The sequence below is a fragment of the Loxodonta africana genome, chromosome 3, assembly GCF_030014295.1.
Source record: "Loxodonta africana isolate mLoxAfr1 chromosome 3, mLoxAfr1.hap2, whole genome shotgun sequence".
Classification (NCBI taxonomy): Eukaryota; Metazoa; Chordata; class Mammalia; order Proboscidea; family Elephantidae; genus Loxodonta; species Loxodonta africana.
Window position 1 is genome coordinate 78,964,643 of NC_087344.1, and position 22,858 is coordinate 78,987,500.

Below are 22,858 nucleotides of genomic sequence, written 5' to 3' on the forward strand. Positions count from 1 at the left end.
TTATAGTTAACTAAAGGGACACCTGGAACCCAACAAAGTGAAGATCATATGTTATGAACATGAACAATACCATAGATCAAGGAAGGCCAGACTCCTTCGGGCCACATTTTGGAACTGCCCAGAATGACTACCACATAATTCTTTACACTTGTGTTACCACTGGTCTGTTATGTCCTACAGAGTCTCTATCTATAGGAACCACAAAGAATTTTACCATTTGAGTAGATCTTTTTGGATATATTTCCCTACAGATATGATACAGATTAAAAAAAAAAATTCTTGGCTGTGTCTCAAACCTAGATTGAAAGGACAATTTAGTGAGCCCATGGCAAAATTATTTCCCTAGTACTCCCTGTGCCCAACCATCACACACCTTCCTGGAAAACGAGTGCAGACTTTACAGCTGCACCTCTGGTTTTTCAACACTTGGAGGTTGTTGCCTCTTGGTATTTGGCTCAGTTTGGCTAATTTGCACTTGGCTTCTGCTGTTGGTCTTTGAGTTTCTTGAACAGCCTAGTAACACTTCCAATAAGACTATGCAATTACAGCATTTTAGAGCTGGCCTTAGAGAATATCTAATTTAAAATCCTCCTTTTTGCAGGTAAGGCTAATGAAAGATAAGGGATTTGCCTGAGACCACATTGTTAGCTAGTAAGGAGTACTAGGCAGGACAAGAAGTTGGGTCTCCAAGATTTGTGTTTTTTCATGATCCATGCTACCTCCAATATATTCCACATAATCTATGCTACCCTGTATACAATGCAGACTCTTCTGCTGGATATGACTATACCATCTGACGCTGTTAATTAACAACTGTTCCTAGGAGCCCTTAGCTGGCTTCAGAATTAAAAAAATAAAATCTGAAGACTTCAGCAAGACATGGCAAAATAAATATCAAATGCTAAGTCTATTGTCAGATTCCCAAGAAAGAAGGGACAGAACTAAACTAAAACCAAACCTGTTGCCATTGAATTGACTCTGACAGAACTTGTTCTTGTTGGGTGCCGTTGAGTCGGTTCCAACTCATCGCGGCCCTATGCACAACACAACGAAACACTGCCTGGTCCTGCGTCATCATCACAATTGTTGTTATGCTTGAGCTCATTGTTTCAGCCACTGTGTCAATTCACCTCGTTGAGGGTCTTCCTCTCTTCCGCTGACCCTGTACTCTGCCAAGCATGATGTCCTTCTCCAGGGACTGATCCCTCCTGACAACATGTCCAAAGTATGTAAGACAAAGTCTTCGCCATCCTTGCCTCTAAGGAGCATTCTGGCTGTAGTTCTTTTAAGACAGATTTGTTCGTTCTTTTGACAGCCCATGGTCTATTCAATATTCTTCACCAACACCACAATCCAAAGGCGTCAATTCTTCTTTGGTCTTCCTCATTCATTGTCCAGCTTTCATATGCATATGATGCGATTGAAAATACCATCGCTTGGGTCAAGCGCACCTTAGGCTTCAGGGCTACATCTTTGCTCTTCAACACTTTAAAGAGGTCCTTTGCAGCAGATTTACCCAATGCAATGTGTCTTTTGATTTCTTGACTACTGCTTCCATGGCTGTTGATTGTGGATCCAAGTAAAATGAAATCCTTGACAACTTCAGTCTTTTCTCTGTTTATCATGATGTTGCTCATTGGTCCAGTTGTGAGGATTTTTGGTTTTTTTTATGCTGAGGTGCAATCCATACTGAAGGCTGTGGTCTTTGATCTTCATTAGTAAGTGCTTCAAGTCCTCTTCACTTTCAGCAAGCAAGGTTGTGTCATCTGCATAACGCAGGTTCTTAATGAGTCTTCCTCCAATCCTCATGCCCCGTTCTTCTTCACATAGTCCAGCTTCTCGGATTATTTGCTCAGCACACAGATTAAACAGGTATGGTGAAAGAATACAACCCTGGCCCACACCTTTCCTGACTTTAAACCAATCAGTATCCCCTTGTTCTGACCAAAGAATTGCCTTTTGATCTATGTAAAGTTTCCTCATGAGCACAATTAAGCGTTCTGGAATTCCCATTCTTCGCGATGTTATCCATAGTTTGTTATGATCCACACAGTCAAATGCCTTTGCATAGTCAATAAAACACAGGTAAACATCTTCCCAGTATTCTCTGCTTTCAGCCAGGATCCAGCTGATGTCAGCAATGATATCCCTGGTTCCACGTCCTCTTCTGAAACCAGCCTGAATTTCTGGCAGTTCCCTGTCGATATACTGCTGCAGCCTTTTCTGAATGATCTTCGGCAAAATTTTGCTTGTGTGTGATATTAATGACATTGTTCTATAATTTCCACATTTGGTTGGATCACCTTTCTTGGGAACAGGCGTAAGTATGGATCTTTTCCAGTCAGTTGGCCAGGAAGCTGTCTTCCATATTTCTTGGCATAGATGAGTGAGCACCTCCACCGATCCATCTGTTTGTTGAAACATCTCAATTGATATTCCATCAATTCCTGGAGCCTTGTTTTTTGCCAATGCCTCAGAGCAGATTGGACTTCTTCCTTCAGTACCATCGGTTTCTGATCATATGCCACCTCTTGAAATGTTTGAACATAGACTAATTGTTTTTGGTATAACGGCTCTGTGTATTCCTTCCATCTTCTTTTGATGCCTCCTGCGTCGTTTAATATTTTCTCCATGGAATCCTTCACTATTGCAACTCGAGGCTTGAATTTTTTCTTCAGTTCTTTCAGCTTGAGAAATGCCAAGGGTGTTCTTTCCTTTTGGTTTTCCATCTCCAGCTCTTTGCACATGTCATTATAATACTTTGTCTTCTCAAGACGCCCTTTGTAATCTTCTGTTCAGTTCTTTTACTTCATCGATTCTTCCTTTTGCTTTAGCTCTCAATGTTTGAGAGTAAGTTTAAGAGTCTCCTCTGACATCCACCTTGGTCTTTTCTTTCTTTCCCGTATTTTCAATGACCTCTTGCTTTCTTGGTGTATGATGTCCTTGATGTCATTCAAATTTACGCACCAACCACTAGGGCCAAAGATGAAGAAATAGAAGATTTTTTTTCAGCTGTTACAGTCTGAAATTGATCGAACATGCAATCAAGATGCATTGATAATTACTGGCGATTGGAATGCAAAAGTTGGAAACAAAGAAGAAGGATCAGTGGTTGGAAAATATGGCCTTGGTGATAGAAACAATGCCAGAGATCGAATGACAGAATTTTGCAAAACCAGTGACTTCTTCATTGCAAATACCTTCTTTCACCAACATAAACAGTGACTATACACATGGACCTTGCCAGATGGAACACACAGAAATCAAATTGACTACATCTGTGGAAAAGGACGATGGAAAAGCTCAATATCATCAGTCAGAACAAGGCCAGGGGCCAACTGTGGAACAGACCATCAGTTGCTCATATGCAAGTTCAAGCTGAAACTGAAGAAAACCAGAGCAAGTCCACGAGAGCCAAAATATGACCTTGAGTATATCCCACCTGAATTTAGAGACCATCTCAGGAATAGATTTGATGCATTGAACACTAGTGACTAAAGACCAGAGAAGTTGTGGAATGACTGACAGAACTACTTACTATTAATTCTTCTGAGGAACGAGTAATGCAAGTGAGTATGACTCATTTACTCATTTTGTTTTTCACGAATTATTTAGTAGGTGCAACTTACTCTCACTTGTCAGATCAATTTGACAATCAATTATTCGACACTCTCATTGTTAAAATTCTCTTTCCTTCACAATTTTCTATTTCATTTCATCAGAACAGGCAGATCTAAGCTCCTGACGTTAGGACCATCTACTGTTTGCATGCTATCTCTATACAAGTTTCTTCTAATCCTCTTTGATGTATTGAGTAACCACTCCAAGACACATCCCTTCCACACCTTCCTCTTATTATTGCCCTATCCTCTACTAGAACCCCACAAGATCCAGTTTTATTGGGTACAGCATAAGAGAAGAATAAGAGACTATCTCAGGGTGGCAGATTACGAAGCACTCCTACTTCTTCAATTTCATGCACTTCTGCTAAAGCATAAAGTCATAGGGCAGCAATCTGAGAGACACAGACAGAGACATGTACACGTGTCTGATCACATTTGACCTCACTGACCCACCACTACTACAGATGACCCACCAGGTGGCAACAGTGGCCACATTCTCCTCTATTACTAAAGCAGGGAGTTCCCACTGGGATGAAACTGGAATTCAGATATTACTAAAGCATAGTGACATGACACCTCTTGCATTTTTCTTTTGCTTGACTGTTGAGGAGCATTCTAGGAAAAGAAACAAACCGTATTCCACAATTCAGGTGGAATTCAGGGTTAAGTTGGCAGGAGTAAGTTGGCAGTGGAGGGCTGACTGAAGGCACATTGCAGGACTAGCCCACAGCTCCTGTGAGAGCATTCATCACAAAGGAAGGGGTGTGGCACGACCATCAAATCCAGGGTCAGGGATGGAGGACTGGTTAGCGTGGTAGTTCTGGCACCACTATAGTGGCTATTACCTAAATCTGTCTAGACCCAGTTGCTCCTGGTAGGTATGCTGCACATGTCTGGAGAGGAGGAGCAGGAGCAGGGTTAGGCTATGTGTAAAACTAAAAGGCCTGTCTTTGATACATCTGAGAGACATCACAACCCAACTATGCGATTAAGTGTGATAATGGTTGGGTATCTCCATAAGACAGTTTTTATACCAAGTTTATCTTCTATCTTGATGCATAATTCTCCAATTTCAGAAAAACATAGAGCTCAATGTATTTTACAATTTACATAGCTGATTTGGGGGCACTCTTGACATCTCTGTCACATTTGTGACAGTTTCATTATTTTTTCCTCTGGCATATTGGAGGACATATGAGGATGTTATAACAGGATGGTGGGATGGAATGGGCTTGTGCCCCACCCCTGCTTTCCCCATGTTATATTTATGGTAGTGGCATCCTCTGATACAATGGCATATAAAGAAGAGAGAGCTGTTCTTATCCTTTTCAGACAGGAACAGCAAGAGCTACGCTGCTGCTAGCCCATAGGAAATATCTGAGTGAATTAGAAGATGTTGTCTCCTAGGGGTAGTCACATCTCCCCAAGTCCATGGCTTGATTTTATTGTTGTTATTAGGTGCCCTTGAGTCAGTTCTGACTCACAGTGACCCTATGTACAACAGAACGAAACAATGCTGGGTCCTGCGCCATCCTCATGAATGTTGTTATACTTGAACCCATTGTTGTAGCCACTGTGTCAATCTATCTCTTTGAGGGTTTTCCTCTTTTTCACTGACCCTCTACTTTACCAAGCATGATGTGCTTCTCCAGGGACTGATCCCTCCTGATAACATGTCCAAAGTATGTGAGATGTAGTCTTACCACCCTTGCTTCCAAGGAGCATTCTGGTTGTATTTCTTCCAAGACAGATTTGTTCATCCTTTTGGCAGTCCATGGTATATTCAATATTCTTTGCCAACACCACAATACAAAGGTGTCAATTCTTTGGTCTTCCTTATTCATTGTCCAGCTTTCACATGCATATGAGGTGATTGAAAACACCATGGCTTAGGTCAGGCGCACCTTAGTCTTCATGGTGACATCTTTGCTTTTCAACACTTTAAAGAGGTCTCTTGCAGCCGATTTGCCCAATGCAATGCATCTCTTGATTTCTTGGTTGCTGCTTCTATGGGTGTTGATTGTGGATCCAAGTAAAATGAAATCCTTGACAACTTCGGTCTTTTCTCCATTTATCATGATGTTGCTTATTAGTCCAGTTGTGATGATTTTTTTTTAATAACTTTTATTGTGCTTTAAGTGAAAGTTTACAAATCAAGTCAGTCTGTCACATATAAGCTTATATACACCTTACTCCATAAAAAAATACTCCCACTTAACTCTCCCCACAATGAGTCAGCCCGCTCCCTTCTTCCAGTCTCTCCTTTCGTGACGATTTTGCCAGTTTCTAACCCTCTCTACCCTCCTATCTCCCCTCCAGACAGGAGATGCCAACACAGTCTCAAGTGTCCACCTGATACAAGTAGCTCACTCTTCATCAGCAACTCTCTCCAACCCATTGTCCAGTCCCTTCCATGTCTGATGAGTTATCTTCGGGAATGGTTCCTGTCCTGGGCCAACAGAAGGTTTGGGGACCATGACTGCCGGGATTCCTCTAGTCTCAGTCAGATCATTAAGTCTGGTCTTTTTTATGAGAATTTGGGGTCTGCATCCCACTGCTCTCCTGCTCCCTCAGGGGTTCTCTGTTGTGCTCCTTGTCAGGGCAGTCATCGGTTGTGACCGGGCACCATCTAGTTCTTCTGGTTTCAGGATGATGTAAGTCTCTGGTTCATGTGGCCCTTTCTGTCTCTTGGGCTCATAGTTATCGTGTGACCTTGGTGTTCTTCATTCTCCTTTGATCCAGGTGGGTTGAGACCAATTGATGCATCTTAGATGGCCGTTTGTTAGCATTTAAGACCCCAGAAGCCACATTTCAAAGTGGGATGCAGAATGTTTTCATAATAGAATTATTTTGCCAATTGACTTAGAAGTCCCCTTAAGCCATAGTCCCCAAACCCCTGCCCTTGCTCCACTGACCTTTGAAGCATTCAGTTTATCCTGGAAACTTCTTTGCTTTTGGTCCAGTCCAGTTGAGCTGACCTTCCGTGTATTGAGTATTGAGTATTGTCTTTCCCTTCACCTAAAGTAGTTCTTATCTACTAACTAATCAGTAAATAGCCCTCTCCCACCCTCCCTCCCTCCCCCCTCGTAACCACAGAAGTATGTGTTCTTCTCAGTTTATACTATTTCTCAAGATCTTATAATAGTGGTCTTATACAATATTTGTCCTTTTGCCTCTGACTAATTTCACTCAGCATAATGCCTTCCAGGTTCCTCCATGTTATGAAATGTTTCACAGATTTGTCACTGTTCTTTATCGATGCGTAGTATTCCATTGTGTGAATATACCACAATTTATTTAATCATTCATCCGTTGATGGACACCTTGGTTGCTTCCAGCTTTTTGCTATTGTAAACAGAGCTGCAATAAACATGGGTGTGCATATATCTGTTTGTGTGAAGGCCCTTATTTCTCTAGGGTATATTCTGAGGAGTGGGATTTCTGGGTTGTATGGTAGTTCTATTTCTAACTTTTTAAGAAAACGCCAGATAGATTTCCAAAGTGGTTGTACCATTTTACATTCCCACCAGCAGTGTATAAGAGTTCCAATCTCTCTGCAGCCTCTCTAAAATTTATTATTTTGTGTTTTTTGGATTAATGCCAGCCTTGTTGGAGTGAGAAGGAATCTCATCGTAGTTTTAATTTGCATTTCTCTAATGGCTAATGATCGAGAGCATTTTCTCATGTATCTGTTAGCTGTCTGAATAGCTTCTTTAGTGAAGTGCGTGTTCATATCCTTTGCCCACTTTTTGATTGGGTTGTTTGTCTTTTTGTGGTTGAGTTTTAACAGAATCATATAGACTTTAGAGATCAGGTGCTGGTCGGAGATGTCATAGCTGAAAATTTTTTCCCAATCTGTAGGTGGTCTTTTTACTCTTTTGGTGAAATCTTTAGGTGAGCATAGGTGTTTGATTTTTAGGAGCTCCCAGTTATCTGGTTTCTCTTCGTGATTTTTGGTAATGTTTTATATTCTGTTTATGCCTTGTATTAGGGTTCCTAACGTTGTCCCTATTTTTTCTTCCATGATCTTTATTGGTTTAGTCTTTATGTTTAGGTCTTTGATCCACTTGGAGTTAGTTTTTGTGCATGGTGTGAGGTATGGGTCCTGTTTCATTTTTTTGCAAATGGATATCCAGTTATGCCAGCACCATTTGTTAAAAAGACTATCTTTTCCCCAATTAACTGACACTGGGCCTTTGTCAAATATCAGCTGCTCATATGTGGATGGATTTATATCTGAGTTCTCAATTCTGTTCCATTGGTTTATGTGCCTGTTGTTGTACCAGTACCAGGCTGTTTTGACTACTGTGGCTGTACAATATGTTCTAAAATCAGGTAGAGTGAGGCCTCCCACTTTCTTCTTCTTTTTCAGTAATGCTTTACTTATCCGGGGCTTCTTTCCCTTCCATATGAAGTTGGTGATTTGTTTCTCCATCACATTAAAAAATGTCATTGGAATTTGGATCGGAAGTGCATTGTATGTATAGATGGCTTTTGGTAGAATAGACATTTTTACTATGTTAAGTCTTCCTATCCATGAGCAAGGTATGTTTTTCCACTTATGTAGGTCCTTTTTAGTTTCTTGCACTAGTACTTTGTAGTTTTCTTTGTATAGGTCTTTTACATCTTTGGTAAGATTTATTCCTAAGTATTTTAACTTCTTGGGGGCTACTGTGAATGGTATTGATTTGGTGATTTCCTCTTCAATGTTTTTTGTTGATGTAGAGGAATCCAAGTGATTTTTGTATGTTTATCTTATAACTTGAGACTCTGCCAAACTCTTCTATTAGTTTCAGTAGTTTTCTGGAGGATTCCTTAGGGTTTTCTGTGTATAAGATCATGCCATCTGAAAATAGAGATAATTTTACTTCCTCCTTGCCAATCCAGATGTCCTTTATTTCTTTGTCTAGCCTAATTGTTCTGGCTAAGACCTCTAGCACAATGTTGAATAAGAGCGGTGATAAAGGGCATCTTTGTCTGGTTCCCGTTCTCAAGGGAAATGCTTTCAGGCTCTCTCAATTTAGGGTGATGGTGGCTGTTGGCTTTGTATAGATGCCCTTTATTATGTTGAGGAATTTTCCTTCAATTCCTATTTTGGTGAGAGTTTTTAACATAAATGGGTGTTGGACTTTGTCAAATGCCTTTTCTGCATCAATTGATAAGATCACGTGGTTTCTGTCTTTTGTTTTATTTATATAGTGGATTACATTAATGGTTTTTCTAATATTAAACCAGCCTTGCATAGCCGGTATAAATCCCACTTGGTCATGGTGGATTATTTTTTTGATATGTTGTTGAATTCTATTGGCTAGAATTTTGTTGAGGATTTTTGCATCTATGTTCATGAGGGATATAGGTCTGTAATTTTCTTTTTTTGTGGTGTCTTTACCTGGTTTTGGTATCAGGGATATGGGGGCTTCATAGAATGAGTTACGTAGTATTCCGTCCTTTTCTATGCTTTGAAATACCTTTAGTAGTAGTGGTGTTAACTCTTCTCTGAAAGTTTGGTAGAACTCTGCAGTGAAGCCATCCGGGCCAGGGCTTTTTTTTGTTGGGAGCTTTTTGATTACCTTTTCAATCTTTTTTTTTGTTATGGGTCTATTTAGTTGTTCTATTTCCGATTGTGTTAGTTTAGGTAGGTAGTGTTTTTCTAGGAATTCATCCATTTCTTCTAGATTTGCAAATTTGTTAGAGTACAATTTTTCGTAATAATCTGATATGATTCTTTTAATTTCAGTTGGGTCTGTTGTGATGTGGCCCATCTCGTTTCTTATTCGGGTTATTTGTTTCCTTTCCTGTATTTCTTTAGTCAGTCTGGCCAATGATTTATCAATTTTGTTAATTTTTTCAAAGAACCAGCTTTTGGCTTTGTTAATTCTTTCAATTGTTTTTCTGTTCTCTAATTCATTTACTTCAGCTCTAATTTTTATTATTTGTTTTCTTCTGGTGCCTGATGGATTCTTTTGTTGCTCGCTTCCTATTTGTTCAAGTTGTAGGGACAGTTCTCTGATTTTGGCTCTTTCTTCTTTATGGATGTGTTCATTTATCGATATAAATTGACCTCTGAGCAATGCTTTTGCTGTGTCCCAGAGGTTTTGATAGGAAGTGTTTTCATTCTCGTTGCATTCTATGAATTTCTTTATTCCCCAGTTGTGAGGATTTTTGTTTCTTTATATTGGAGTGTAATCCATGGTGAAGGCTGCGGTCTTGATCTTCATCAGTAAGTGCTTCAAGTCCTCTTCACTTTCAGCAAGCAAGGTGTGTCATCTGCATAATGCAGGTTGTTAATGAGTCTTCCTCCAATCCTGATGCCCCGTTCTTATTCATATAGTCCAGCTTCTGGGATTATTTGCTCAGCATACCAATTGAGGAAACACTGGTGGCGTAGTGGTTAAGAGCTACGGTTGCTAACCAAAAGGTCAGCAGTTCAAATCCACCAGGTGCTCCTTGGAAACGCTATGGGGCAGTTCTACTCTGTCCTATAGGGTCACTATAGGGTCACTATGAGTCAGAATCGCCTTGATGGCAGTGGGTTTGGTTTGGTTATACAGGTTGAAGAGGTATGGTGAAAGGATACAAGCCTGACACATACCTTTTCTGACTCTAAACCATGCAGTATCCCCTTGTTCTGTTCGAACGACTGCCTCTTGATCTACGTACAGGTTCCTCATGAGCACAATTAATTGTTCCGGAATTCCCATTTTTCAAAATGTTATCCATAATTTGTTATTATAATTTGTTATGATCCACACAAAGAATGCCTTTGGCTGGTCAATAAAACACAGGTAAACATCTTTCTGGTATTCTCTGCTTTCAGCCAGGATCCATTTGAGATCAGCAATGACGGCATGGCCTGATACCTTTGTGAAATAGAAAAAAAGCCTCTTGCTCCTGAAGAACACGTGAGTGTGGTGTGTAGCTTAAAACTAAAACCAAACCTATTGCCACTGAGTAGATTCTGATTCATAGCGACCCTATAAAACAGAGTAGAACTGCCCCATAGAGTTTCCAAGGCTGTAATCTTCACAGAAGCAGACTGTGGTATCTTTCTCCCAGGGAGCAGCTAGTGGGTTTGAACCACAGATCTTTCAATCAGGTGTACGGTTTCGTGATCTGGATTTCATGCTAGATTTCAGCCCCCATGTGTGCTCCCAGTGCGGTGCCCTAGTGCACTGAACAACCTATATAACTGTGCATAATTATACAACTGTATACACTAGCCCCTGTCAGAGCATCTGAGAGTCTCACAGACACTAGTCCAAATAAAGCATTGTGTGGTTACCAGAGGCAATGGTGGTTCAGTGGTAGAATTCTTACCGTTCCTGAGAGAAACCAGGGTTTAATTCCCAGCCAATGTGACTCAGGCGCAGCCACCATCTGTCTGTCAGTGGAGGCTTGTGTGTTGCTATGATGCCAAATAGATTTCAGCAGAGCTTCTGGACTAAGGTAGAGTAGGAAGAAAGGCCTGGTTATTCACTTCTGAAGATCAACCAATGAGCACCCTATGGATCACAATAGTCTAATCTGCAAATGTTTATGGGATGGAGCAGGCCAGGCAGTGTTTCATTCCATTGTGCATGGAGCACTAGGAATTGGGGGTCAACTCAATGGCAGCTAACAACAACAACATTACTGGAATAATAATTATTAACAATTATTAATTATTTTCGAGAATTCAGAAAAGGAGAGTTTTCTTCTAGCTGGGGGTGAGGTAGTTTTAGGGAAGACAACATGAAAGAAGCTATATTTGACCAGGGTGTTAAAGAGTGGATAGAATTTAATCATGTACACACTTCTCAGAGGGAAGGAACAGCATGGAATATCTGACCAAAGCCAAGTTAATGCATTGTTTTCAATAAATATTTATCAATATCCACTATGTGCTAGGCACTATACAAGGTCCAGGGATGTGAATATGAATTTGGCCTCACAGTCTTCTGTTAATATAGTCCTCAATATAAATACAGCTTGCCACATCTATCAGGTCTTTCTTGGCCACATTTCTGCATGGTCAGCTTTTCTCTCTAGAATCTGTGCGTGATGCTTCTTTTGTTCCTTAAGTGTACTACTTTCCGTTTATTCTAGTGTATTTTAATCCGTTATTGACAACCATTTCTTTCATTTACTGATGTCAATTAAATTTTGATCTTCTATACACTTGACAAATTCATCAGTTTGGGGTCATATGTAATATTTATGAAGATTTTCACATTCTTTCCGCTGTCAAGGCCCACATCTCAACACCTTTCTGTGCCAATATACTGAAGGTTGGAAGTGAGACAAGAAAAATGGCTCCAGATTCCAAGGTTACAAAAACCTGATATGTTTGTAACTGACTACAGTTTTGACCATAGCAATGATGTCTCTTAAATGAGTTATAATTATTATTAACAAATATCTGAGTACCTACCATGTATAGAAACAATAGTCAAGGAGCATTGGTCCCTGTTCTTGAAGAGCTTGTTGTCTAGCTGAGGAGGCAAATAGACAATACACATGTTGTTTGTTTGGTAGAGGACTTTTCCACTCCTCTTCCCAATGGATTAAGAACAAAAGTGAGAAGAGAGGAAGGAATTCACTTCTCTGCCTGGTCCTCTTACTGGCTACCTTCTGAAGGGAGAAGGAGTTGCTAATTTCTGATTAGTCAGAACCCAGGACATTAATTAGTTCACATTTCACTAGTGGATGGGGTCACTTTGTGTCAAAACACCACATAACCTTATGTGCTACTCTTGCTCCCCATTTCCTGCTGGATAGGTCCAGCCCAGTCTCCATCTAGCACACATTTAGATGACTAAACCTGGTCTGCTTTGCAGATCTGATCATCTTTTCCTCTCTTCTGCAGGCATGCCTAAACATGCTAGTCCTAGAATTTAGATTGGGTGGGAGCAGGGAACAGGGAAGCTTCTCTTTGGCCCTAAATCTAAGCCATATGATTCAACTCAGTCTTTTGGCAAAGCTTTTCTCTGAGGTTATTGGGTGCCAGCTCATCTACGAATAAAATGATCCTTTGGTTTTGATTCCAATTTCTTTCTTGTCTATAGTTCCCTTGGGAACCCTGAGGAGAGGAAGGGTAATTATCAGAGCAAAATTTGGCAGACGGTATTGTTGTTCACAAAGTTTTGTTACCGTTCCCAGGGAAGAATTATACTTTCCTACCCCATTGACTTTCATCACCAAGAGCTTCAACCTGTCTTTAGTTTCAGCAAGCAGTGTTGTTAATGTGTCTTCCTCAAATCCAAATGCCGTGTTCTTCTTCACTTAGTCCAGCTTCTTGGATTATATGTTCAGCGTACAGATTGAATAAGTAATGTGAAAGGATACAGCCCTGCCACACACCTTTTTCAATTCTGAGCCACGCAGTATCCCCTTGTTCTGTTGGAACGGCTGCCTCTTTGTTCTGTTAGAACAACTGCCTCTTTGATCCACATACAGGTTCCGCATGAGCACACTTAAGTGTTCTGGAATTCCCATTCTTTGAAATGTTATCTATAATCTGTTATGATTCACACAGTTGAATGCCTCCATACAGTTGATAAAACACAGATAAACATCATAAGGTCACTATGAGCTGGAGTCAACTCTACAGCAACCATAACAACAGCTCCATTGACGTCAGTCTCAGTCAGGTGAAGTTGTTCTGGACAAGAAAATGTGGGCAGATTGACAAGTACAACTTCCAGGCAGAAGCATGAAGATCCAGTATGTGGTTCACCAAGATCTTTTTTCTTCTTCCGTGAGACATTGTTCCAGGTAGAGGTTTCTATAGTAGCCTGGGTCACAGTGTGAAGACAACCCATAGCAGAGCCAAGCTGACCTCTGCCATGGATATGTATGGTGTTTTTGTTTTGTTTTAGTTTGCATGTTTACATTTTTTTTTTCTCATTTAAAAATTTATACACATTTTTGTGACATTGGCTGTAATCCCCTCAATGTGTCAGCACTCTCCCACTGTCCACCCTCTGTTCCCCATTTTCATTCGTCCAATTTTCCTGTCCCTTACTGCTTCCTTGTCTTTGCTTTTGGGCAGGTGCTGCCCATGGGGTCTTTTATACTTAATTGACCTAAAAAGCATGTTCCTCATATATGTTATTGTTTATTTTATAGGCCTGTCTAATCTTTGGCTGAAAGGTGAACTTCAGGAGTGGCTTCAGTTCTGAGTTAGAAGGGTGTCCAGGGGCCATAGTCTCCGGGGTTCCTCTAGTTTCTGTCAGACCAGTAAGACCTCTCTTTTTTGTGAATTTGAATTTTGGTCTGTGTTTTTCTCCCACTCCATCTGGGATCCTCTTTTGTGATCCCTGTCAGAGCAGTTGGTGGTAGTAGCTAGGGACTATCTAGTTCTTCTGGGTTCAGACTGGTGGAGGCTGTGTTTCATGTGGTCCATCAGTCCTTTGGACTAATATTTTCCTTGTGTCTTCGGTTTTCTTCATTCTCCTTTGCTCTGGACAGGACACTCGCAAGCTTTAAGATCTCAGACACTAGTCGCCAAAGTAGGATGTAGAACATTCTTTATGAGCTATGTTATGCCAATTGACCTAGATGTTCCCTGAGGCCATGGTCCCCAGCCCTCAGCCCCAGTAACTTGGTCCCTCAAGGTGTTTGGATGTGTCTAGGAAGTTTCTATGACTCTGCCCGCTTTGTGCTTTATTATATGTATGAATATACATGCTTACATATAAATATGTATGTTAAAATATCCACAGCCTAACCTATATATGTACATAAGTATACTTCCCTATGCCCTCCTTTGCCTATTCAGCATACATATCGGCCTATGTATCTGCTTGTGAGTTATTATTTGCTTTTACTGTTGTTGTAGGGTTGTATATACTATAGTATTTACTGTGGTTGCCTTTTGTGTATGTACGAGTGTGTGTGTGTTCTTCTAAGTGTCTTCTTTTGCCTTGGTCAAGTTGTGCTGACTTTCCCTATATTGTGTATTGTCTTTCCCTTCACCAATATTAACACTTGTCTGAACCCTGGTGGCATCGTGGTTAAGTGCTACAGCTGCTGACCAAAAGGGCAGCAGTTTGAATCCACCAGGTGCTCACTGGAAATTCTATGGGGCAGTTCTAATCTGTCCTGTAGGGTCGCTATGAGTCGGAATCGACTCGATGGCAGTTGGTTTGGGTTTTTTTTTTTTGGTTTTTGGTGCTATCTAGATAGTGATTTCCATCCCCACCCTCCCCCTCCCTTGTAACCATTAAAGATTATTTCTTTCCATGTGTAAACGTTTTCTTGAGTTTTTATAATAGTGGTCTCACATAGTATTTGTCCTTTTGTGATTGACTTATTTCACTCAGCACAATGCCCTCCAAATTCTTCCATGTTTAAGATATTTCCCAGATTCATCACTGTTCTTTATCATTGTGTAGTATTCCACCGTGTGTATGTACCATAATTTGTTCATCCATTCATCTGTTGATGGGCACTTACGTTATTTCCATCTTTTTGCTATTGTGAATAATACTGCAATGAACATGAGTGTGCATATGTCTATTTGTTTGATGGTTCTTATTTATCTAGGATATATTCCTAGAAGTGGGACTGCTGGATTGTATATTTCTATTTCTAGCTTTTTAAGGAAGCACCATATCATTTTCCATATCCCTTCCATAGGAGTTGTACCATTTTACATTCCCACCAGCAGTGTATGAGAGATCCAATTTCCCCACAACCTCGCCAGCATTTACTGTTTTCTGAATTTTTGATCAGTGCCATTCTTGCAAGGGTGAGATGGTATCTGTGATGGTTAAGATTGCGTATCAACTTGGAGAGATACAAATCAAATCAGTGGTGCAGTGGTTAAACATTTGGCTGCTAACCAAAAGGTTGGTAGTTTGAATCCACCAGCTGCTCCTTGGAAACCCTGTGGGGCAGTTCTAATCTGTTCTATAGGGTCACTCTAGAGTCAGAATCCACTTGACAGCAACGAGTTTTGTTTTTTGTTTTTAATGACTAATGATCATGAGCATCTTTCCATGTATTTGTTGGCTGCCTGAATGTCCTCTGTGGTGAAGTGTCTGTTCATGTCCTTTGCCCATTTTGTGACTGGGTTGCTTGTCTTTTTATTGTTGAGTTGTTGAGGTATTCTGTATATTTTACAGATTAAACCTTTATCAGATATGTCATTGCCAAAGATACTTTATCAGTGTGTAGGTTCTGTTTTTCTCTTTTTACTCTCTTAGAAAAGTCTTTTGGTGAGCATAAGTATTAATTTTCAGAAGGTTCCAGTTTTCTAGTTTATCTTCTGGAGTTTGTGTATTTTTAGTTAATGCTTGATATTCTATTTATGCCATAAATTAGGGCCCCTGGCATTGTCCCTATGTTTGCTTTCATGAACTTTATAGCTTCAAGTGTTACATTTAGGTCTTTGATCCATTTTGAATTAGTTTTCATGTATAGGGCGAGGTATGGATTCTGTTTCATTTGTCTGCAAATAGATATCCAGTTTTTCCAACAACATTTGTTGAAGAGACTATCTCTTTCCCATTTAATGGACTTCGAAGATCAGATGTTCATAGGTAGATGGATTTATTTCTGGATTCTCAATTCTGTTCCATTGGTCTATGTGTCTGTCATTCCACCAGTACCAGACTGTTTTGACTACGGTTCTGAGATTGGGTAATGTGAGGACTCCCTCTTTGTTCTTCTTTTTCAGTAATATTTTACTTATCCATGGGCTCTTTTCTTTCCATATAATGTGGATGATTACTTTTTCCTTTTCATTAAAGAGTATTGTTGGGATCTGGATCGGGATTGTACTGTATCTATAGATTGCTTTGGGTAGTACTGACATTTTCACAATGTTAAATCTTCCTGTACATGAGCAGGAGCCCTGATGGTGCAACGATGAAGAGCTATGGCTGCTAACCAAAAGGTTGGCAGTTTGAATCCATCAGCCACTCCTTGGAAACCCTGTGGAGCAGTCCTACTCTGTCCTATAGGGTCACTATGAGTTGGAATCGACTCATTGGTAATGGGTTTTTTATCCATGAGCATGGTATGTTTTTCCATTTATGAAGGTCTCTTTTGGTTTCTTGCAGTACTGTTTTGTAGTTTTCTTTGTAGAAGTCTTTTACATCCCTAGTTAGATTTATTCCTAATACTTTATTGGGGGGGGGGGTGCTGTTGTAAATGGTATTATTTTCCTGATTTCTTTTTGAAGTTCTCTGTTAGTGTAAAAGAATCTGACTGATTTTTGTATGTTGATCTTCTACCACCACTTTGCTGAATCCTTCTATTAGTTCCAGTAGCTTTCTTGTGGATTCTCTGGGATTTTCTATGTATAGGATCATATTGTCTGCAAATAGGGATAGTTTTACTTCTTCCTTACCAATTTAGATGCTCTTTATTTCCCTTTCTTGTTTTATTGCCCTAGCTAGGACTTACGGTACAATGTTGAATAAGAATGGTAATAAAAGGTGTCTTTGTCTGGTTCTGGTTCTCAGGGGGAATGCTTTCAGGCTTTTTCCACTGAAAGTAATGTTGGCTGTTGGTTTTGCATATATGCCTTTAATTGAGGAATTTCCCTTCTATTCCTATTTTGGCGAGAGTTTTTATCAAGAGTGGGTGCTGGACTTTATCAAATGCCTTTTCTGCATTGATTGAGATGATCATGTGATTCTTTTCCATTTTTTTATTTACGTGTCTGATTAAGTTGACTGATTTTCTTACTTTGAACCATCCTTGCATACCTGGTATGAATCCCACTTGTTCATGATTTTTTTTGATGTGCTGTTGGATTCTATTGGCTAGAAATTGTTGAAAATTTTTTGCTTCAATGTTCATGCATGACATTGGTCTATAATTTTCTTTTTTAGTGGTGTCTTTGCCTGGCTTTTTTTTATTAAGGTTATGTTGGCTTCTGTCTGAGTTACTCAGTGCAGTTATAACAGAAATACCACAAGTGGATGGCTTTAACAAAGAGAAGTTTATTTTCTCACAGTCTAGTAGGGTAGAAGTCCAAATTTAGGGCACCAGCTCCAGGGGAAGGCTTTCTCTCTCTCTATCAGCTCTGGAGGAAGGTCCTTTCGTCAATCATGCACTGGACTAGGAGATTCTCCACGCAGGAACACCAGGCCCAAAGGACACACTCTGCTCGCTGGTACTGTTTTCTTGATGGTATGAGGTCCCCACTCTCTGCTTGTTTCCCTTTCCTTTTATCTCTTGTAAGAAAAATGGTGCAGGCCACACCCCAGGGAAACTCCCTTTACATTGGATCGGTGATGTGACCTGAGCAAGGGTGTTACATCCCACCCTAATCCTCTTTAACCACAGACAGAGATTATGATTTATAACACATACGAAAACCACAAAATGGAGGCTAACCACATAATACTGGGGATTATGGCCTAACCAAGTTGACATATATTTTGGGGTGACATAATTCACTCCATGACACTCCACACTTTGGCCCCCACAAAACACATGCCCTTACTACATGTAAGACACATTCACCCCGTCATATCATAGCAAAACTCTTAAATTGACTCCAAGTCCCAAATCTAAAAATTCTTCTTCATCTGTGAAATCTAGAATACAAGTTATCTGCTTCCAAAAGTACAATGGCAGAACAGGCACAAGCTAGACATTTCCATTACAAATGGGAGAAAATGGAGGGAAAGAAGTCATAACAGGCACTAAGCAAGTCAGCAGAACACATTACATTAGCCCTCAAGGCTTGAAAATAACCCTCTGTTCTCTGAGACTGTTCATGCAATGGCCCTGTCCTCCAGGCTCTAGGTATTGGGCACACTCTCCAGATTCTGAGTAGAGCCCCTTTGGCCCTGGGCTTCAGCTCCACCTTCCAGGCCCGCTGGGACAGCAACTCTGCTCCCTCAGTCCATCTGAGTGATGACTGCACCCTTAGAAACACAAGAGGCCACGGCTCTACCCTTTGAAACCCCAGAGATCGTGGCCATACCTTTTGAGACTGAGGCAGCTCAGCTTCCTGCGTTCCTTGGCCTCTCAGCCCTTGGGCCTTATGCCCGCATCTGCCTTGCCGGGGCAATTGTTCCAGAGCTCAGTAGCTCCACCGGTAAGTGCCCAGAAGCACCCCACTTCTCCAGGAAGCCATCTGTACATAGGCACTTAGCTCTCTCACTCCATGGATTGGCTCCAGCACTGTCTGGCACTGGTCTCCTGATTCTGCTGCTGCTGGTTTGCTGCTGCTGCCAGTCTGCTGCTGCTGTTTCTCACCATCTCCACCTGTTAACAGTTCTCCTCACTCCTTCTGAGTCTTCTATCCATTCCCAGTTTCAAAACTGCTTCCACATTTTAGGTATCTGTTAGAGCAGCACTCCACTCTCTCAGGACCAAATGTCTTAGGCTGGGTTCTCTAGAGAAGCAAAACCAGTAAAGTGTATAAATATATGGAGATTTATATCAAGGAAACAGCTCATGCAATCCTAGAGGCTGGAACATCCCAAGTCTGTGGATCAAACCTTCTCCTGATTCATGTAGCTGCAGAGGCTGGCAAACCCAAGATTGGCAGGTTGGAGAGCAGGATTCTTGCTCGCAGGCTGTGAAAGTTGGTGAATCCCAAGATTGGCAGGCAAGACCACAAGGCTTCTCCTGATTCACACATCTGCAGGGGCTGGCAAACCCAAGACTGGCCGATCGGACAGCAGGACTGTTGCTCACAGGCTGTGAAGATCAACGAATCCCAAGACCAGCAGGTAAGCAGCTAGCTCAAGTCCCAAGAACCAAAGGTCAGATGAACAAGAGGCACCTGCAGGATCCAGAATCAGCCAAAAGCTTTGGCAAGGCAAGTAAGAAGGAAGTAGGTGGTGGAGGGTGGAGAGATGAAAACTGAGGGGGCAGTAAGCTGCCCACCCCCATCAGTACCACTCAGCAGATTCCATCATAGGGGTAATTGCATATCAAATTTCAACAGGGAAATAATCACGACATTATACAACTGCTAAAACACCAAGAATCATGGCCCAGCCAAGTTGACACTCAATCATAACCATTACAGTTTCATAGAATGAATTTGGGAGTATTCTTTCCTTTTCTATATTCTGGAATAGTTTGAGTAGCATTGGTGTCAGCTGTTCTCTGAATTTTGGTAGAATTCTCCAGTGAAACTGTCCAGGCCAGGGCTTTTGCCTGTTTGTTTTTGGTAGGTTTTTTTTTTTTTTAATGACCTCTTCAATTTCTTCTTTTGCTATGATCTGTTCAGATTTTCTACCTCAGTTCATGTTAGTTTAGATAGGTAGTGTGTTTCCAGGAATTTGTGCATTTCCTCTAGGTTTTCAAATTTGTTGGAGTATAATTTTCTGTAGTATTCTGTTATGATCCTTTTTATTTCATTTGGTTTTGATGTGATGCTGCCCATTTAATTTCTTTTTTTTTTCCATTTAATTTCTTATTTTAGTTATTTGCATCTTCTCCTTTTTTCTTTTGTGAATTTGTTCAGTGGTTTGTCAATTTTACTGATCCTTTCAAAGAACCAGCTTCTAGTCTTGTCGATTATTTCAATTGTTTTTCTGCTTCATTTGTTTCTGCTGTAACCTTTATTGTTTCCTTTCTTCTGACAGCTGTGTGTTTCTTTTCCTACTCTTTTTCTATTTGTTCAAGTTGTAGGGCTAAGGTATTGATTTTGGCCCTTTCTTCTTTTTTGATGTGTGTGTTTATTGCTCAAAGTTGGCCTCTGAGCACTGCTTTTGCTGTGTCTCAAAGGTTTTGGTACGTTGTATTTTCATTTGTGTTTTATTCTAGGGATTTTTTAATTTCATTTTTAGTTTCTTCTACTACCCACTGGTTTTCTAAGCATGGTATTGTTCAGTTTCCAAGTATTTGATTTTTTTTTCTTTATTCTTCCTGTTATTGATTCCTAATTTTATGGTGCTGTGATCTGAGATGATGCTTTGTATTATTCTGGTATTTTTAATTTATTGAGTCTTGCTTTGTAGCCTAGGATATGGTGTATTCTAGAGAATGATCTATGTGCACTGGAGAAGAATGTGTACTGCACTGCTGTTGCGTGGAGTGCTCTGTATATTCCTAGGAGGTCATGTTGGTTGATGGTGTTATTTGGATATTCTGTATCTTTGTTGAGTTTCTTTCTAGTTGTTCTGTCCATCGTTAAAAGTGGTGTGTTAACAATACAGGGGAGGTCAGCACAACTGGACTAAACCAAAAGCAAAGAAGTTTCCTGAATAAACTGAATGCTTCGAAGTCCAGTGTAGCAGGGGCAGGGCTTTGGGGACCATGGCTTCAGGGGACATCTGAGTCAATTGGCATAATAAAATCTATTAAGAAAACATTCTGCATCCCACTTTGAAGAGTGGCGTCTGGGGTCTTAAACGCTAGCAAGCAGCCATCTAAGATGCATCAATTGGTCTCAGCCCACATGAATCAAAGGAGAATGGAGAACGCCAAGGACACAAGGCCAAGAGGTAGAAAGGGCCACATGAATCAGAGACTACATTATCCTGAGACCGGAAGAACTAGATGGTGCCTGGCTACAACCGATGACTGCCCTGACAGGGAACACAACAGAGAATCTCTGAGGGAGCAGGACAGCAGTGGGATGCAGACCCCAAATTCTCATAAAAAGACCAGAGTTAATGGTCTGACTGAGACTAGAAGGACCCAGGTGGTCATGGCCCCCAGACCTTCTGTTGGCCCAGGACAGGAACCATTCCTGAAGCCAACTCTTCAGACATGGATTGGACTGGACAGTGGGTTGGAGGGGGATGCTGGTAAGGAGTGAGCTTCTTGGATCAGGTGGACACTTGAGACTATGTTGGCATCTCCTGCTTGGAGGGGAGATGAGAGGGTAGAGAGGGTTAGAAGCTGCCGATATGGACTCGAAAAGAGACAGTGGAGGGAGAGAGCGGGCTGTCTCATTAGAGGGAGAGTAATTGGGAGTACATAGCAAGGTGTATACTGGGTTAGCAAGGTGTATATAAGTTTTTGTGTGAGAGACTGACTTGATTTGTAAACTTTCACTTAAAGCACAATAAAAATTATAAAAAATAAATAAATAAAAGTGGTGTGTTAAAATCTCCTATTACTTAAAAAAAAAAAAAAAAAAACCCATTGCCATCAAGTCAATTCTGACTCATAGCGACCCTATAGGATGGAGCAGAACTGCCCCATAGAGTTTCCAAGTTGCTGCTGGTGGATTCAAACTGCTGACCTTTTGGTTAGCAGTCAAGCTCTTAACCCACTGCACCACCAGCGCTCCTCTATAATTGCCGAACTGTCTATTTCTCTTTTTTATTTCTATAGGGTTTATTTTATGTATTTTAGAGCTCTGTCATTTGGTGCATGGATAATTTATTATGGTTATGTCTTCTCGGTGGATTGATCCTTTAATCATTATATAATGTCCTTATCTCTTATAATGGAGTTTATTTAAAGTCTATTTTATCAGATATTAATATTGCCACTCCTGCTCTTTTTTGGTTACTGTTTGCTTGATATATTTTTTTCTATCCTTTCATTTTTAACCTCTTTATGCCTTTGTGTCTAAGGTGTGTCTCTTGTAGGCAACATATTGATGAGTTATTTTTTTATCCATTCTGCCACTCTCTGTCTCTTGACTGGCACATTTAACCCATTTACATTCAGTGTGATTATTGGCAGATGTGAATTTACTCCTGTCATTTTGTTATGCTTTTTTTTTTTTTTTTTTGATGTTGACACTTTCTTTGTTCCACTTAATTTTCTTGGGGGAGTCCTTTTTGTTCATGGATTGTCTTTTCCTTTCCTTTGTTTTTGTGTTTACTGAGTCTTTTTGGAGCCCCAGTGGCACAGTGGTCAAGAGCTTGGCTGCTAACCGAAAGGCTGGCAGTTCATATTCATCAGCTGTTCCTTGGAAACTCTGTGGGGCAGTTCTATTCTGTCCCATACTGTCGTTATAAGTCAGAATTGACTCGACAGCAATGGGTTTGGTTTGGGGTTTTTTTTTAAAGCTTTTTTGGTTTTCTTCTTTATTTTTGTGGGTACATTTGTTAGTTTTTTTTGTGGTTACTGTGAAGTTTACCTTTATCATCCTATGTTTAAAACAGTCTGTTATTTTTAGGTATCGCCTTGACTTCCTCTCCATATGGAAGTTCTGTAACTATACCAATCATTTCCCTTTTTAGTTTTGAAGTTGTTGTCGATTTCAGATTGACATCTCTGGTTACCTGTTTTTGGTTCTGAGGCTTTATTTTATTTTTTAGATTTCTCTGTCTGGGTTGGCATCTTGGTGATGTGTTGTGTGACTTGCTCTCAGG

The 22,858-nt window shown here is 40.5% G+C and overlaps 1 long non-coding RNA gene across 1 annotated transcript in view; it reads right to left on the reverse strand.

The window, feature by feature from the left end:
* The window catches only part of LOC135230889 (uncharacterized), a 36,657-nt gene that overhangs the window by 11,455 nt on the left and 2,344 nt on the right, over window positions 1-22,858 (reverse strand). The window contains exon 3 of the long non-coding RNA XR_010321627.1: window positions 10,941-11,064. This is a non-coding gene — a long non-coding RNA (uncharacterized LOC135230889). The remainder of the gene's footprint in view (window positions 1-10,940; window positions 11,065-22,858) is intronic.